Source organism: Suncus etruscus, chromosome 2 (assembly GCF_024139225.1).
Source record: "Suncus etruscus isolate mSunEtr1 chromosome 2, mSunEtr1.pri.cur, whole genome shotgun sequence".
Classification (NCBI taxonomy): Eukaryota; Metazoa; Chordata; class Mammalia; order Eulipotyphla; family Soricidae; genus Suncus; species Suncus etruscus.
The window spans coordinates 118,503,450-118,523,975 of NC_064849.1; the positions used below are offsets into that span (position 1 = coordinate 118,503,450).

The 20,526-nt window shown below is 33.2% G+C and overlaps 1 long non-coding RNA gene across 1 annotated transcript in view; it reads right to left on the minus strand.

Annotated features, from left to right (window-relative positions):
- Window positions 1-20,526, minus strand: part of LOC126001557 (uncharacterized) — a 344,243-nt gene that overhangs the window by 153,439 nt on the left and 170,278 nt on the right. Inside the window, exon 2 of the long non-coding RNA XR_007492876.1 lies at window positions 17,356-17,491. This is a non-coding gene — a long non-coding RNA (uncharacterized LOC126001557). The remainder of the gene's footprint in view (window positions 1-17,355; window positions 17,492-20,526) is intronic.

Consider the following 20,526-nt stretch of genomic DNA (forward strand, 5'->3'; position numbering starts at 1 on the left):
CAGATGTTCTTTCCTTAATAGATTCAATCTTACTTCTATTGAGAAAGTGAATCTAGTTTCAACTCTAATTGCTGTTCTCTTCTCCAATCTTACTTGTGAACACCTGGTAATGTTTGTATGGAAAGACATGAGCCTTTACTGAACCTGCATTCTCACATTGGCTCATGTTCAGACTTTCACATTTCAGGACCATTATTTTGCTGATTCTAGTTATATAAACAAATGAGAGTTTTCATTTTTTTTTCTTCTTGACAGATGCTATAATTTGTCATCGGTTGGTGGTACTACAATCTCAATTCTCTGATGGATGTTTAAAAAGCCATTAGTTTGCTGTATGTCTAGCTTTATCTTTGCTGAAAGGGTAAGGATGGCCCTCTCTCTGGCTATCTTATAAGATTAAATAAGATGCTAAAATTCCTCAATACTCTAAAATTTAGATGAGGCTATCTCCTGGGAGGAATTGAAGATATAAGAGTTTTGGTAAGATTTCAGCAATTATTTGAATCAGTAATTACTCAATGCCTTTCAATATTTCTAGAGGAATGAATAATTTAGAAGTAATATTTTTACCCTTATTCAAATTTACTCCTACTGAACCCCTATTCAAGATTGGTGGGAATGTCTTCTGGTTCAGCCTCTGTCGAAATAAATGTAGAGATTTTTCTTAAAAAAAATAATAATAGAAGTTCCATATAACACAAAAAGTGTTCTCTTACAGGAAAAGATATTTTGTTTCAGACTTGGTTTGATTAACTCTGGGCTAAAATATCTTTCCTGGAATGTAGATACTCTAGTCAAAATTGCTCTGCATGAAACTCTAAAAGGAATGTTTTTTGTAGACAGAGCAGTAGTTTTGTAAACTACTATGTTTACTTAGACTAAAAATGAGGGATTCTCCTAGGCCTGTGGCGTCCAAAGTCTAGACATCAGGTAAGATACCAAAAGACCAAAAACAAATCAAAGGCGTTTTACTGTAGTGAAATAAATAAAGCAAAATAGGGCAGTGATTGTGGAATAAGTCAGTAGCACATCTATCGTGGGATGCCAGAAATGATCAGTTACTATACTCAGTTTTATGACTTTCTCTTTTTTCTGGTTTTGGTTTTGGAGCCACACCTGGAAGTTCTCTGGAGTTACTCTAGGCTCTGCATTCAGGAATCACTCCTGGCGGGCTCAGGGAACCCTATGGGATGTTTAGGATCAAACCTGGGTCAGCAGCGTCACCGTACCCACACTGCTATATCGCTCCAGCCCCCATGAGAGTTTTTTCCTTTCATGTTTCTTTTTATTATCTCCTAGATTCATTAAATTTCACTACATATTACAGTCTGTAATTGGTTGCACTTTAGGTTTTCCCTCGGTGTGTACAATATTGTTCACAAAATTTCAGAGACCTCTGCATTAATGGAGAAAAGGCAGACTTGGGGTGACTGAAGGTGCATGTCAGGGATCAAAAATGATGGCTATGAAAAGAGAGTTGGTCATAATATTTCACTGATATGTTATATAAAAGGTTTCTTCAAAGCATAACCACTCAACATATTACAATGTGTATGCCTCTTCCTAAACAATATTGATTATTAAAATAAGAAAATTGGTGTTTAAATCAGCAATAATTTTTAAACACTTTGATTTCATCAAGTCTCAGTAAAGGGATGATCTTTTCAATTCAACGTTGTTGGTTTTATTAAGGCAACAGGTATGGGACAAATGATATCATGGATTCTTTATGGCTGGTAGAGATGATATAAATTAAGCTTATTGTTTTTAATCCTGTGTAAGCATGATATTGCAAAGGTACTAGGTACTTATTTAATAGTGTAGGAGAAACCAATACTTTGAATCTAAGAGTCCTAATTTAAAAACATTTATTAATTCTGTTCTGAGAAATATACTATTTTAGAAATATGCAGCCACAGATATTAAATAAATCTTCCCATTTTTGGAATTTACTCTCTTCACTTTACATGAGTAAAATATAGACCAACAAACTGAACAATCCAAGATCCGATATTAGTCAGAATTTGAAATTAAGATGCTGACACTTAATGTATGATTGCATTAGACAAACAGAAAATTAAATTTTGGTTTCAAAATAGCAATACTAGTTAAAACATATATCAGTCTTCGTATGTTATAAATACAGTTATATAAAATTCTAATAAGTTTAAAATTTTAAACAAAAATAATTATAGTCTAGCACTAACAATGCATTTTTAATTAACATAAAAAGCCTCATCAGACCTTACAGAGAGCCTGAGAAGAGGCCATCTTATAATCTCCTCAGAAAGACTATTCCAACATTAGAAAACACTAACAGCTAAAAATTGTAGTCCAGTCATAAAAAGAACACCCTCCCCTTCACTAGTGCAACATTCTCATCACCAGAGACTACTGTTTATAAGCAATTATGTAGGTCTCTATTGGTATAATTCATATGACACTGAATGCAATCTTGCAGGTGAATATTGCGTTGTAATGACATCTTTAAAGATATTAATAAATAGTTGTAGCACTGTGCTGTTATCAATTGTTTCAGGTTATCATGTTGTAATGTTTTAACATTATATTTGGGCTTTAATGTTACATTTAATGGGTTATAATGAACCATATATTTTGCAAAGATTAAATCCAAATCTGAAAGTGAACTGATAGTGTTCATTATTTAAACCTATAAGACACTACACAGTATACAGATCTGTGAAGTAGAGGAGCTGTAGGTAAGTGCATAAGAAATTTTGCTTTTTAATTTAATTTAGGAAGTTGAGGAATAAATATAACAAAATCATTGACACAGAAATAATGTTTGAAAACAAATCTTAACTGTCAAAATAGTAATAAAGGAAAGGTGAATGTTACAAACATGATCATCAGAGAGTCATGATGTCATTATATCATAGCTAAATGTTATATATTAAATGGCATTGAATCCCAAATCTGTGTATAATGTGTCTTAGCCTAGAAAATATAAGGTTCTGAAAAGTAATATCAGGGTCTCTAACATTTCATGAACTTAGCATTATAGTTTTTGGGAATGTCAAAAGTTAGAGATTTATATAAATTGACAAAGATAACAAGAAAAGCTGTTATATTTGTTAATCTGTTTCTTAAAGAATTTGTTCCACTTTAAGAATGTAATTATTTAAAAAACTTAAAATTGTTTTAAAAAGTTTTAAAAAATTGTTCCATTTAAAAAACTAAAAAGGCCATATGCATAAAATACAATCAAATATCACATTATATTTTTTAATTTTTTATGCAAAATTTTATTCTCTATTTTTCAAGAAACTATACAAATAGTTTGCATAATTTAATAATCTATCAGAATCCAAAATTCTCTCTTGATTGGTTTGGCTTACTAATATACTAATATATCTTTCTTTTTTATTAATAATTTTTATTTTGACCAAAGTGGATTACAAATCATTCACAGTAGTATTTCAGGTACATAGCGACATTGAATCAGGGCCATTCCCACCACCAATGTTGTCCTCCCTCCCCCATCCCCCGTTCCCAGCATGCATCCCATATGGCCCCTCCTTTGCCCCCCGGGCTGCTAGTATAAGTGGTCCCTTCTGTGTCTAGCTTGTTGTAGATTGGGTATCGTTTCTGTTGTAGTTGGCTTTGGATTTGGTGTTCATGTCTGATTATTTTTTATTTTTACTCAATGTTCATATGACTGTTTGGTCTTGGTGCATTCCATATTATTTTGGAGGTTGTTCTTAGTTGGTGTTACTTTTTATTTATTTTTATAATTTAGAGTCTAATAACTTTTCTTTCTCCCATGTCTCCACTTTGCATAGCAGCAAAGTCAGAATGATCTTGAGTCTATCTATTTTTTCCTTGAGGACATTGATTTTATAACCGCATAAACACATAAAAATTTTAGTTAAAATAACTTTTAATATAAAATAACTTTTTAATTTAAAAACAATTATAGATGATCATTTCAATAGTAAATAAATTAACTATAAATCTCAAAATAGATAATTGGCTTTGGTTAAAAATAAAAATATTTGTAAGTGAATTATTTTCTATAGCAATAACACAAAAACTTCCTCTAAACAACTATGGTTTTTTAAATCATTTTACTTTGATCTGTCAGATTAATTATTTAATATTCATCATAAAATCAGTAAAAATTTTAATATATCTTTGTTGGTTACATCGCCAAATAAAAAATCCATATTTACTTCTTAGATGTGGTCTCTTGGAACTCAATTTCAGCTTGAAATTATCTAAAATAAAATAGCAAAGTGCAGAATACTGGGAAAAAGTAAAGGTTTCTCTAAGGTGACAATGTCATGATTGACTTTTGTCAGTAAACCACTGTTATATTGAGTTCAAAGCCAGTGGTTGCTGATGAATCACTGTTCTTTCAGAACTTTCCTAAATACTTTCATTTATAATCTTGGCTATTCTTGAACTATTGTTGACTATCTAAAAAAAACTTCTTGTAATCACTCTGAAATAATCTATATTTCTGTAACAATGAGCATAATTGGCAATTACAATGCATTATTCACAGCTCAAAATATCTCTGTCAAAAAGAATACCAACACTGTGATGAAGAATAAGTACACAGTGTGTAAGTGGAACCTATAGAGACCCAAGTAGAACTGAAAACTCAAGTGGTACAAACTTGGTAGCCAGAGTCAAAGTTAAGTAAGATAATAAATAATTCTCTTGCCTTCCATTTTTTAATCCTTCCTTACTTTATTTCTTCATTCCTTCTTTCCTTCAATTCTTCCTTCCTTACTTCTTTCTTTACCTCAAGACTTAGTCTTGGTGCTATAGTCAGGAATCACACTCGGCGAGGCTCAGTAACCCAATCGCTCTACCATGGATTAAATATTGTGGCCATACATAAGTGAAGTGCTTATTTTCTGTACTAAATCTCCAGCCCCTAATAACTTTATTTGGAAGGAGTGTGATTTTGGCCATATCTGGTGGTGCTTGGGAGCTATGTACTCAAGGTGCATTCCTGGAGATACTTGGGAAATAATGTGGTACATTGGATTAAATTAAAGTAGGTCAACATGCAAGTTAAAAACTTTAATTCCAGTATTACTATCTGGTTTCATAAAATTTTTATCTATGTGGTAGAAAATTGTACATGTACAAATGCATGTACTTTGATTTTTACAAAGTACTCCACCACTGAGAAAGATAAAATAAATTTAATCATAAATTTAGTGGCCTAATTTTATCTATAGGAGACATATATATTTTACTCACTCTTTGGGTATGCAAACATAGCAACAGTTCCACACAGAAGCAATCAATGAACAAATTTCTGAATTTTGTAAAGAAAGAATGCTTTAGGTCTAAACTAGAAACTGGGAGCAGAACACAAAAGGTGTTTGGACATATATATCAATCAACCTATAAACATTCTCCACATCTTTTTTTTTTTTTTTTTTTTTTTTTTTTTTTGGTTTTTGGGCCACACCCGGTAACGCTCAGGGGTTACTCCTGGCTATGCGCTCAGAAGTCGCTCCTGGCTTGGGGGACCATATGGGACGCCGGGGGATCGAACCGCGGTCCGTCTCCTAGGCTAGCGCAGGTAAGGCAGGCACCTTACCTCCAGCGCCACCGCCCGGCCCCCCATTCTCCACATCTTGCTAAAATTTTAGAGAACAATGAAAGAGAGTAAATCTGACAGCTAATCCTCCACTTTAATTTTTTTCACTAAAATGTACAACACCATAAAATGTTAATCTTTTATATAATTTTCTTTTGTTTATAACAAAATTGCTCTATATGCAACTATTTTTCATGTTTTAATCATATTTTCATAGAATGATATTTCTAAATAAGACAAATAATTGCATTTGAATTTTTACATTTACAGTTTACTTTAGTCATACTTTTGCCTTATTACTTTGTGTTTTGCCTTTGTTTTACCAAAACTTTGTTTAATAAATAAATTTATAAACACTAAAGCAATAAATTTTCATATTTTTAAATTGAGAAGTGGAGAGATAGTACAGGGGTTGATGCACTTGCATTACATGTGACTAGCCCAGGTTTAATCCCAATATGAACAAGAGTGATACTGAACATAGAGATATCAGTAATCCCTGACCACTTCCAGATGTGGACACTCAAACAAACTAAAATATTGGAGTTCAGACATATAGTACAAAAAAATTGCCTTGCCTAGGGTTTCCTGGGTTCAAATTCCCAGCACCACATATACACCATAGAGTACTGCTACTTGTCATTCCTGAGCACAGAACCTTGAATACCTCTAAATAGTCATGTTCCAGTTTCCACCACCACCACCCCAATAACTCAAAAGAACACAAACAGGAATGCAGGAATAATGACTGGAGAAATAAACATCTTTAACTACAAATCTTCATTTTAATTTGTTGTTAATAAAAACAAACAAGAATAGTATTTTGCTTTTGTTTTGTATCTTGCATTTTTAAAAACATTTTTAACTAAAGTCTCTCCTCTGGCTTTCGTTGGACCTGAAGAAGTAAACATGAGTGTAAGTTTCATCTCCATATAATTTTATTAAAATTCTCTTTTTGTTTGTTTTGTGGCCATACCCAGAAATGCTCAGAGATTACTCCTGGCTCTGTGCTCAGAAATTGTTCTGGGCAGGGTAGGTTGATCATATGGGATGCTGGGGGGATCAAACCCGGGTCAGTACCAGGATGGTCCCAGTTTGGTCACAGATTGATCATGGATTGTTTGCATGCAAGACAAATGCCCTACCTGCTGTCCTTCACTCCAGTCAATTTTTTTTTTTTTTTTTTGGTTTTTGGGCCACACCGGGTGACGCTCAGGGGTTACTCCTGGCTATGCACTCAGAAGTCGCTCCTGGCTTGGGGGACCATATGGGACACCGGAGGAATCGAACCATGGTCCATCCAAGGCTAGCGCAGGCAGGCACCTTACCTCTAGCGCCACCGCCCGGCCCCTCACTCCAGTCAATTTATCAAAATTCTTACCTTTGATAGCTTTTTTGATCCTCTATCTTAGATGATAAGAGCAACAATGTTAAATAAAGGTGGTCAGTCTGGAGAGGGATCATTCATTTTTTTATTTTAACTAAATATTCCCTCCAATTATGAACCTTCTGGAAGAATTATGTGGAATAATAAAATACCTAATACATTCTATAAGAAAAATGCATTATTTTTCTTAATTTCTTTTTGGTTTTCTTCCAGATTAAATGTGAGCAAGCACTCTCTAAAGACCATAAAAACATAATTTATTCTAAAAGCTCAGGGATAAAATGTAGAACTGTAAAACTCTATTTTTTTTTTTTTTTTTGGTTTTTGGGTCACACCTGGCAGTGCTCAGGGGTTATTCCTGGCTCCAGGCTCAGAAATTGCTCCTGGCAGGCACAGGGGACCATATAGGGCGCCGGGATTCGAACCGATGACCTCCTGCATGAAAGGCAAATGCCTTACCTCCATGCTATCTCTCCGGCCCCGTAAAACTCTATTTTTAAAGAAAAATAAAATTTCGGTTTCCAACCTTGGGCAACATTTATTAAGTTTTATATGAAAATAATTCTAGGGAGCCTGTTGAACTTTTTTTTTTTTTCCTATGTGGGTTCTCATCTCTGGAACTCAAAGTTAACAGTCCATTAAATGGGCTTTCAATTTAGTATGCAAAGAACTTAACACAGATAATTCCTACAAATAGAACTTGCTTCCCGTTTTGAATAAATACTGAGCAACAATTCTGTCAAAAACAAAAGAGCAGGGAGCATCAATTAAAAGACATCTGGTGTGTGACAACTGTATCCAAATGTAGAGCATCTAAAAGAATTCTAAGTCAAGGAGAGGGCAATTTCATCAAAAAGCTAACAAATCCAGTTAAGCCTAAGATATCTCAAATAGGTCCAAACTAGTAGAAAATAAAGATACAGGTTTTGGGAAATTAAGAATTTAATGCAAGATACTTTAAAATTGATAACTCATGAAGAATTAAAATTCATTCAGTTCAGACTCCAGGTGGAAATATTTACAAAGACAAAGGAAAAAATATCCAAAATCACAAAATACGAGCTTAGGAAATATCAGTTTGGTTATCACCAGAAAATAGGGTTTAAAGTTTAAATAACTTCAGTTTTTAAAATATACTACTATAACTAGAGAAATTCTCTAAAATTTGTCTCTGTACTTCCTAATCCTTGTTAGCATACAAGCAGGGGAATTTGGAAAGGAAACAAGAGCTGAAATTGTAAACATTTGCAAAATAGCTCACTGTTAAAAATTTTAACAGAATAAAGTTCTTTAAATGCTTAAGTCCATTGCATTGATAGTAACAACAAAAGTATGTAATAAGAAAAAGAGAACAAGTTAAGGACAAAAAGACCATTTTGAATCAAGTTAAACAATATCTTATGTCTATTATGAGGATATTATAGCATTGAGAAGGTGGTGTGGTTCAGATAAGTTTATGATGCAGGAGTCTATCTTATAAAATCAAGATCATCATCATCATCACCAGAAGTGACACCAGAGATGCCAATCTATCTCTTTCTACCTAATGTTAACACAGAAGCACTATCTTACCAATACCTTAATTTTAGATGTCTCAGCCTCCAGAAATGTAACAGAAAAAAATGTTGTTGCTTAAGCCATCAAATATATGATATTTGGTCATTGAAACCCAAGTTGGTACCCCCCAATACTTTGAAATCACATGTTCTGTCAGTCTACTCTTAATGCCGTCCATAAGTTCTTGGAAACAAAGATTTAAAAATATATATACAATATATTCAATTCTTTCACAATAAATAAGAAAAACTTTAGAGAATATTTCTGGTCATAAAACTATCACTAAGCTTTGAAAGACCCAGATATTTCTAATATTAGAGAATAATGTTTGTCTATTTCTCCATTCATTCTTGAGCCAGCTTATTAAAAGTTTAGCATGTAGTCTAGCCCAGGAACACAGAACCCAAACATTCACAGAACCCCATTACATTTCAGAAGTGGAGAAAGATTGTCTGCAGGCCACATAAAATCTGTTAATTCCTGGGTGCACATCTTGGCAGATGTCTGGACAAAAAGGCATTTTTCTCATTGCTTACAGCATATCTGCCTGTCTTATATGGTCTGTGAATGATGTTATAAATATCTAATGTCCCTTGACAAATAAAAACACCCTTCATCTCTGTACACTTCCCTAATACTACATTTACTCAAACTTAAAAAAAAAAAAAAAAAAAAAAAAAACTTCCACCTTTCAATTTGAGGGGGAAACAATAGAGGGCACCAAGACCAAAAAGTTGTATGACCACTAAGTAGTAATAAAAATGATCGGGCATAAATACCAAACCCAATCCAAAGACAACAGATTTGATACCCAATATACAACAAGACAGACACAGAGAGGACCACTTATACCCCGGGGGGTAAGAGAAGAAATATGGGATGCATTCTGGGAACAAGGGTAGAAAAAGGACAGTTTTGGTGGTGGGAATTCTCCTGATCCAATTTCAATATGTACCTAAAGTATTGCTGTGAAAGATATGTAATCCACTTTAGTCAAAATAAAAATCATTATTTAAAAAAAACCCTGAGGCATACAATGTACCTAATATGTAACTGTGGGATATTGATGGAAACTGGAATTCCTTGAGAAATACTTTACCAACTCCAGACTGACTCTGGTTGGATGTTGTTTTTGATCAACAATATGAAGAAATGATGTAATTCAAAGACATGCTTCTTTGGGAGCTAATCTTCAATTTGATTTATCAGTGGGGAAAGAATTACAGAATCATGGAAACCCGCCACTGGTGAGAAGCAGAACTTTCAATTAATTCAACCCATCTTACACTCAAATATTTTGTACATGATATTAAGATTGAATAAATGATCCTTGACGTTGTATCTGAACTCCTTTAGCAAGAGAAATTTGCTTCATTTCTAAGCATTAAAATTATAGTCAATATGATCCATTTCTGTGCTGTCTACTCTCACTGCTTTAAGTATATAAAAAAGAATCTGCAAATACCAACAGGGAATTTACAAAGTAACTATTACACAACACTTGTTCTCATCTTCATTATAATATACTTTTTCAATACCAAGACTGAGAAAAATATGAACAATTTAAGTCCTAATGAATTTGTGAATTTGAATTATGGTCTCGAAATTTTAAAAAATGACTCTTCTTTTTTGTTTCCATTGTCTCTATTTAATTACACCCTATGAATAAAAAAAATATTTGACTGTATTCTGGTAACCACTATGGGTACTCAGTAAATATATGTTCATAAATATGCTTATAAAATATATACACAGAGTTGAAATTTGAGAAACATAACTTTAAAAGGTAAATAAATGTTTTTAAATTTCTAATAATTTCTTTTCAAAATGTGCAAATTGGAGATTATTGCACTTTATTAGAGTGACTCCCTTAGACAGTAAAGATAAAAGCCTGATCAGTGAAATCACATTGTTATGTTTTAAGATATCAGAATTTAATGTTAGGAGTTTAATACTGTTATTCTATATATAAAAACAATAAAGCTATTATTTTAATAATTATTTGACAGACATACAAGTTCTAAAGAAAATATTTTTGTTTGATTTTGTTTTTTGGGTCAACCCGGCAGCGCTCTAGCTCTATGCTCAGTAATCGCTCCTGGCATGCTTGGTGGGCCATATGGAATGCTGGGATTCGTACCATGCATGCAAGGCAAATGCCCTACATCCATGCTATCTCTCTGGCCCCCTAAAGGGAATATTTAACCTTAAAAAAAACTCATATTTTGGGCCCGGAGAGATAGCACAGTGGCGTTTGCCTTGCAAGCAGCCGCTCCAGGACCAAAGGTGGTTGGTTCGAATCCTGGTGTCCCATATGGTCCCCCATGCCTGCCAGGAGCTATTTCTGAGCAGACAGCCAGGAGTAACCCCTGAGCAGCACCGGGTGTGGCCCAAAAACAAAACAAAACAAAACAAAAAAACTCATATTTTGTCAATTTATCACTGGAGAAATACTAAAAAAAAAAACTTTGAGTCACCTATGAGATTTTGGGGGCACTGCAAATGGCTCTTTTCCCTTTGGTCCCCTGGGTCAAAGATTCAGTAGAGTAAATTCAGGTTACTTTAATGTTATAGGGGAGTCTTACCACTATAGCAAATTAATCTAATTAAAAACAGAGTTGTTACTAGAGTGCTTATTTTCATAATATTTTGTAATAGCCATACAACGGAATTGTCTGTATTAATTACTTTGTCTGTTTTCACCCTAAATTTCTATGCATGTCAGTAGAATGAAACTATAATAAATGTTTGTAACTAATTACTTCCCTATATTAAATTTAATTATTTCATGAAAGTGTACTTGATGAGGATGGCAAGTTTAAGTGGAGAAACTTGTGACCCATTTTAATTCAGGTTAGGAAATGAAAATGAAACATTCCTTCTATTTGTGTTGTTTCTGCTATAAAGCTTTTATTATAATTACAGCTTATTGAGTCTCATTATATCAAAAATGCTTTTGAGAAAGGATACATTATACCAATTTTTTAAAAATTTGTAAATATTGTGCAATTGAGAATGCTCAATCCTTTCAAAGCTGAAGTCAGACAGCAAACATTTCCTCCATCTTCTACAGATTCAAATGTTAGCACCAAAACTTGTTTTTCTGCTTAGTTGTTTACTGGCAGACTTTATGGTATATGGGTGTAAAGCCATCCCCAAAGAACAAATATAACCTTAAGTACCTCAAGTATGTAAAACTTTGAGATGTCACACAAGAATGTTACTAAAACCTGCAAAAATGAAACATCAGTCTAATAAGACATAACTTAGAAACTTTAGAAAAAGGTAAAGCACACACACACACAAAAGTCTTCCACCACAAATTTCCTGTGGTGAATAAATATGTCAAAGAAGGGGCTATTTAGTAGGTCAAGGGTTTTTGTTTTTTTTTTAGTTGGTTGTTTGCTTTTGGGGCCATATCTACTGGTGCTGAGGGTTTATAGTAATAGCCTTCAGGGATTAATCCTGGAGGACTTGGGAGTCCATACATCCCTTAAATCAAACCCAGAACAACTGCAAAAAAAAAGCAAGCACATTACTCTCTACTATCTGGTCTCATCAAGATTTTTCCTTATTTTCTTTTCTAGAATTATTATTAAGCCAGAAAATACTATTTTTTAAGAAACATAAGCTATCTAAGTATATCTTTTAAACTTTGTATTATTCATTTAATTTTCTTTTAGTCTTCAATTTTTAATTGACTTTGATCTGAGAATATGGTTTTTCCAATATAAAAATGAAATTCTCAAAGAACATGTTACAGTCACTTTTGTTTGAATTTTTGGACTTCTTCTATCATAACATATAAATTTATGAGCCATATATCAAATATATATATTTCAGGTATTAATACTATGTGGTAAAACTGGAGAGATAGTACATTAAGTATTAAACTCGCTTATCATACAGAGGGTCTACTCCTCCCCATTGAATATATTTCCCTGAACACCAAAGGAGTGATGCGAGACCACAGAGCAGGGAATAACCTCACCAATGTTGGGTATGGTCCAATTCTTCCCAAGTAATAATATATGATAAAAATGTAAAAAACTTCAATTCAGATCAGTTTTCAGTATAAGGTCATCCTGATGTCATGTTTATAATAATACTATTTGATGCACATTTCTGCTCCTCCCTTTCCTCGGCTAATAGTCTTTTGATGAATTGAGATCATATACATTCTTGGTTGTGTTTCACTTAGCTTTTGGCTGTAGGGCTCTTCAGGAGCACATGTTAGATTGCTGTGGTGACACACTCAGTTGCAATGCTCCTCATGGGTTGAACACTTAGTTGTATTCTCATACATGTACTTATTAGATGCCCTCCAAAATTCTCTAGTTGCAGTGCTTATTGGAGTTAGCAGTGTTAGCAGTGTTATTGCAGTGTTAGCACACACCTGGCCACAGTGCATCCAGAAATTGCTGGAGTGGGCAGGTGGTACAGGCCAGGTGTGAGTATTACCAACGATTAAACACATGATCTTATGTTTGCAAGTGGAATGTTTGGGTCTTAAGCTATATCCTACAGGCCCCTGGTTTAGATATTTTAAATTAAGTAACAAAAATATTTTAATTTACTTTAAATGAATATAGTTTGTGCTGTTGGGCTAATACTTTGAATATTTAAGGACAATATCAAAATTATGTATTTTGTCTAATTAGGAACTCAGTATATATAGAACTTGTATAACACATTATAATATCAGAAAAAGGGGATACTCGGCTTATCTAAAGTGATTTTTGAAGTTTGTAGTAAAGCAAGTCAATAGGTATTTTATGTACAAATAATGGCTAAGATAGAAGGTTTAATACTGCTGTTTTAAAGCATGTGGTCTTTCCAAAATGTAAAACAAAGTTGAAGTGTCATTATAGAACTTCTTATTTTATATTTTTAGTTGCAAAAGATATATTGAGTATCTAATTAAAAATATTAGATTATATAAGTGAAATTATATAGCAAGTGGAAGTACTGCTTGGGGCCAAACTTAGGGAATTCTTTTTTCACTTCAATGTGAATATTTCTTTTCAATATTTTATAGACAATCAGTTTGAGGTATAATCAATAATTCATTGAACTTACAATTTATCTATTATTTGGATTAAATAAAATTGTTCCCCCAAGAGTTTAATGTAAAAACATCCCACATTTAATAATCTGAGACTCAGATCGACCCCTCTTTTCCCACTTTATTTATTTATTTATTTATTTATATTTTCCACATTTATTTATATTTCCAAAAATATCTCTAGCACAATGAACAAACCACATCCGACCTGTTAAGGAAACCAGAATCTTCTCCTGACACAAATCTAATATCATAGCAAATCCCTATTGTATTTCTCTTTCTAAACATCTTTTGAATGTGTGTTCAAATTTCCCTCACTGTAACCCCACCACCATTATTGCAACTCATGGGTTCCTTATTCTAGCCTTTGTTCATAAATTTGAAACTATCACATCCTCTATCACTGTAGTCAATCCATCTCAGGTTAAGTTTGCTTGGAACTTCTCAGCTCATATTTGTTCATTAATTCAATTCATCCATCCACCAGATAATAATGTCAGTCAACTTTCCTAGACGCAGGCTTTCTTGACCACCAAAATAAGCCTGGCCAATTACATGCTAGCAATAGTTCAGGTAACTCTTATTCAGCAGTTGTCATGCATTTATGCAACAACCAATTGTGTTATGTAAATGGCTGGATGCTACAAATACAGCAATGAATAAGTAAGCAAAAATCTGAACTCAGGATGTTTGTGTTCTAACTAATGGAGAACAATGAGAGATAATTCCGTATGACAAGAGCTCCTTAGAAGCAGATTTATTTTCCATCAATTTGTGTGACTCCTAGATGGGTCTCTATTCACCACAGTGGACTTCAGGGACATAATAACTTGAAACCATGCCTCATTTTATCCTGTGTACCTGTCTGGTTTGTCTCTTTTTTGTTACACCAGAATTACAAATTATCCTCTCAATTTGAAAAAATGTTTACTTTAAGTAAAATTTTTTCTGTGTATATTTTTATAACTGAAAAATTTTTGTATCTTTCTAAACAAATAAATAACAAAGCATTTTTTTTCTTATTTTTTTTTCTTTTTTTTTTCCTCTCTTCCTTTCTCTTCTTTCGTTTTGTGCTACGGCATGTTTCTTATTTCAAGACCACGGCATGTTTTTTTGTTTGTTTGTTTTTGTTTGTTTTTTTAATCTGTTATTTGTGGTGCTTATCAATATAGCCGGAGTCCTCACTGGATATTTGACACTTCTTTTGGTACTGGTGGAGTGTTTCACCTTCTTTTTCTCATTCATTTCCCAAATCGATGATGAAAACCTCTAGAAGGATTCTGCCCATTTTCGGGGTATTAGACTCTTACACCAGTTTATTTATTTTCTCTTTTTCAGACAAAACCACACAACTTGAACTAGCTAGCCCTGCCCCCACTTAGAGGGGGAAACAAGGGAGGCATCAAGACCAAACTGATGCAAGACTACTAAGTAGTAGGTTAGATACAGAAGGGACCACATAAGCTAGCCGTCCTGGGGGTGAGGGAAGAGGAAATGGGAGGTAGGACAAAAACGGATGGGTAGGGAGGACAATTTGGAGATGGGAATCCCCCCTGATTTTATGTAAATATGTACCTAAAATATTATTGTCAACAATATGTAAGCCACTATGATCAAAATAAAAATTATATTAAAAAAACGAAAGTATATATTGGAATTCTTAAATCAGAAAAGATAAACACTAAATATTGTTTAAGTTTTCATAAATAGAGGGATAATAATAAAGATATTCTCTTTTATCCCTGCTCTCTGATATGTCATGAGTTTTCACAAAAAGAATGGGGAGTCAGGAACTTCAGGGGAAGGAGGCCTTTTGAACACCTAGAATAATCTCATGTATTTTTAAATGTTACAATTACAAAGAACAGTATTCCCAGTTTCTAAGTCAAATTAATTTCTTATAATCTCCTCAACACAAATAGGAAACATCTACTTGAAGCAAATAGAAAACATCTACTTAATCTTAAATGTTGGATTCTGTCATGGCAAAGACATAAAGTACAGGATGACAATATTAAAGTTGTAGAAATTAATATTTTCAAATTCTAAATTGCCAACAAGCTCCTAAAAGTCTAGCTCTCTTCTTCAAAAAAAGATCATTACTATTGTGTTTAACATAATTTAAGTAGAAACACTTTCTGCCAGTATATCTTCAAGAAAATACAAATCAAAATGAAAGCATTTGTTGTCATTTGGGCAAATTGAGGTAATTCTGGCTTATTTAACATGAAAGTGATAGCCTTTCCACTCAACTGAAATTTATTTTGCATTGAGAAAATACATAAAGAAAATTTTCCAGCACCATTAAGCACTTAAAAGTTTCTTAAAATTACAGCTTAGTTAATCATTCTCTTTTAGATTTTCTTCTGAAAAACAAAATAATACTATTGTTTTATTTAATTAGTTCTTTGGTCTTTACATATTTTATATCACTTATGTCTGAAATTTAAGAAAAAATATTATGAGTGGATTGCTTTCATATTTAATTTATAGTAAATTAACAAGATATGTTTGTAGCTTGGCAATTGTATATCTGTCTCCTATCACAATGACCAAAACTGGTTTAGAATAAAAGGAATTGTAGGCTCTAAGCCATGACCCTTTATTTTATGCAATGATCCATACAACCAAATACTAATGAGTAAAAACAGTGAATTCGAACATTACCTCAGTTTATTTAGTTTCCTTGGTTGGTTATTAAACACAGCCAGTTGGTACATAAAATACTGGCAGACTTCTTTGTGCAACCTCATTTTTTAAGAAACTTTGTTGGAAATACTTTATTTACTTTCTTTCTCTACCTACCCACACAATAGTCACCTTTAAAAAAGAACTGATATTCTATAGAAAGAAAGGAAACAGTCTGGGGTCCTCACAATATAATCATTGGATGTAATACAAAGTGCTCTCATGCTCAAGAAATGTGTTTGTATTTGTGGTTTTTCTGAGACCTTCAAATGAATGTTCCTACGTCACAACTACATCTGTTTGGATGTCTTTCCCCCCCCTTGGGTACATGAACAAAGAAACATGTTTTCAAGCTTGCCTGATGGAAATTAACAGTCTACTTTCAACCCCGATTTATATACTTTCTTTGAGTTGTTTGAATTGCTTATACTTCTTTCATACATTAATAGAAAATTTTAAAAATTACTGAAAATTTGGTACTAAAAGAACTCTAGGAAATTGGCAAGGACTTAACCTCTCTCAGGTTCTGAGCTGTTCACTTAAAATATTTTTAGTGAAGAAATAGAGAAACAGACACCTGGCTAATGAAAGAGAGGTCCTGTTGATCCTTAATTTACATTATTTATTGAGTTCATGAACTTTTAGAAAGTAATGGATTGAAGTACCCAATGATATAGATAGATGATAGATGATAGATAGATAGATAGAGAGATAGATAATCTCTTTATGTTCTTATACTTGCCCATAAAGTTTTATATTAAAGACATGCATTTCTTCTGTTTCAAATTTTAATCATTTTGGTATGCATTCAAAAATCAGGCTGTCCATTATTAGGCCAGTAGGATTATGAGTGAATGTTAGGCATGTAAATATGTTGAAAGAGAATTACCAATGAATATCAACTATATAGATAGATGGGCTTTATTTGTTAATAAGGTGCAGGAAAGCAGAGTACTAAAGATGAGTACTGAAAGGCAACCAAGAGCTTCCTGGTCTTGATTCAAATACAAAGAACACAGTTATCATTACATGTACAGATTTTCAGAAAAAAGAATAAAAATCAAAAGTACTTACACTTTTGCTTCGAGAAAGCAAATCACAGGTAGTTTTTTTCATGGTCGCGTTTCAAGTAATTCAAATAGGCAATAGTGGTTTCCAATGTCACTGCTCTCACTGTAACAACTGTCCCACTCAAAAGCCAACTGGCATGCTGAAGAGAAAGAGAAAGGGAAGGAAATGTTTAATCAAGTATATGATTAACACGTGCTGTCTTAGACTAGGACAGTAATTCTTAAATTATTCATCAACACAGGCTAAAACAGTACTGTGTTTAAAGCATTACAAGTACACATAAGCAATAGTTACAAAACAACTTTTGTTAAATGTCAGTTTGAGATTTTTAAGCACCTTCTGCTTTCCATTAAATATTCAAGTTTACATTTCTAGTGACTGAAAAAATAGGTACAGTAACCTACCTTGTGTATAAAATGAGGATGTGTTCTGAATATATTTGGTGCTGATTCTTGCTGGTAAAGTTAGGTATACACTTCTCCATTTAGGGGTTGCTAACTTGCTTTGTTTATAACTGGATAGATCTTACTGATATTTAAAAGTCGTCTGATCTTTAGATAAGAATTTTACCTATATCTGAAAGCATCATGGCCTTCTGACTCATTAGAAATTATGCATAGTATACTGGCATCATCCCAATAATTCTTCAAAAGTTTGTAATAACTTTATCTTCTTAGGTTCAAATAAATCAGATGGAATAATCTAGTCAAGTAATAGCTATTATCTCAAAGAATATTCCAAGTTGCCACTTGAATTAGAAGAAAATATCCTTACCTAATATTTATATCCATTAGACACTAGGAGATTTTGTTATAAGTTTAGAATAGTAAACATAATAGTTACACATGTTGTGTTCATTTCTAATTAGTTATCTCTGAACATGATATATTTATTCATAGGGCATATCTGCATGTGGGCTGAAGTGCTCCTTCAGTAAGAATTCAGTCTCAAAGAGGATGAATAAAAGCAACTTAACCAGTATCACAAACACTCTGACACTACAGATGCAGACTGACATTGGAGGTGCAAACTGATTGTATCTACTGAACACTAGCATTTATATTATTCTCAGATTTTCAAAACTCTGTGGCTGAGCTATAAATCTTAAAAAATAGAGTAAGCAGGGGCCAGAGATGTAGCATGGAGGTAAGGTGTTTGCCTTGCATGCAGAAGGACAGTGATTCGAATCCCGGCATCCCAAATGGTCCCCTGAGCCTGCCAGGAGCGATTTCTGAGCGTAGAGCCAGGAGTAACCACTGAGTGCTGCCGGGTGTAATCCAAAAACCAGAAACCAAAAAAATAAAAATAAAAATAGAGTAAGCAATTAAGTAACTTGTACAGGAATTAACTTTACAAACTGATGGGCAGTATCAAAGGACAGAAATGTAAATGATTCAATCAAGGAATAAAATATAGCCAAACATTTATATAGATATATATAAAATACATATATAGTATAAAATATTTATAAAATATATTTTATAATATATAATTATTGCATTATATATTATATAATAATATATTACATATTACTATAATTATATATTATTTTAATATATAAAATTAATTTATATATGATATAAAAATATATAAAAACACATTTTTAAAGGGGAAGAGGATTCCAAAATGACAGCATCTTTGTAGGCCCCTGGAGGAAGCAGCCCTCAAGAGAGAGAACCCATTACCTCCCACATTGAAATGAGGCCCTCAACTGGTTGCAATGTTGCATTTTCAAGGCTAAACAACTGCTTTGGGGCAAATGCAAATTGCCCCTTTAGATTTATTGTTCCTTCAGATTTATTTAGAAAATTAAAGGGAGATACTTTTAGGGATACTAGATATCATACAATAGCAAGGCATAGTGAGAATATCAATGATATTCCTTATTATTGTAAGACTATTCTGAGATGCAATATGGGACCAAACAAACAACATAACATTCTCAGGGAAAAAGAAATATTTTGAGGTTAACAAAAATGCTTCCATAAGTTTGGAGAAAAATGCACCATTACATGTATTTAAAATAAGTGTGATATCTTGGAGCAGCCATGAATTTTTTCAGGATTGACTGTGGGGGAAAAAGCTGTATCACAAAAGCAAAGTTCTCAGCTTATATATGTTTAGGAATGTAGTCATCTTTACTAATTCATTATATGCCAGGCATTGTATTCATCCTAGAAAAATGTGGAATTATGCTGATAAACTTGGGTCAATTTAGAATTCAAAGAAAATAGTATAAATATATACTAGAAATCCCATACATGGGGAAAAATATTTCCAGCTAAATTAAAAATTAGGGCTGAACAATAGCACAACAGATAGGGTGTTTGCCTTGCATGCAGCCAACTGGGACTGACCTGGGTTCAATAGCCAGCATCTCATACGGGCCCCCGAGATTGCCAGGAACAATTTCTGAGTGTAGAGCCAGGAGTAACATCTGAGTATCATTTGGATGTGTCCCCCCAAATAAAAGAATTTTAATAAAATTATTTAGTGAATTTATAAACTATAGATATGTATATAGGATAATAAATTTAATTGAAAAAAAAGGCTGCTGCTAGGTGGATGCTTCTCAGCCTGTACACGTAGGAAGCAATAAAATCTTGCTGAAATAGAATGAAACTTGAAAGCAACTTGTATATGTTGAATTTTAGCTTCCCAGTGACATTTAGTGCATCTTAACCTCTCTAACTTTTCCCCAGATGATGATCATCGTAACTACTTTTTTCTTCTTTTAATATTCAAGGGCAAGCAACAATTTCCCTATATTTCCCTTAAAAGTGCCAAGCTTTCTCAAATAAAAAGGTTTAGGCAAATCACTGCTTTCAACTAAGTAGTTCTGAATAATGTGTTAGCATTGGTCCCAGGAGTAAGCAGATAACACACTCTTTTTAAGATCATTTAGTAAGGTCTTAAAATGTGAGTAGGTAGAGGAATTTACAAAAGACAATAAAGTGGGCAAAATAAGCAATGATTAAACTTTAATCTTCACCAGGCAAAGGGAACACAGAATAGAATTCCCACCACCCTTCTCCCCAGGAGGGAATTTACAGAATATGGAGCCCAGAAAAATAGTCATTATTTTCTGCATTTCAGTTCCACTCAGGTAATTCTAAAAGGAAGTAGATAAAGGAATGAGTCTAACCTCATTCTTCTCCTTCTAGATTTTCAGCT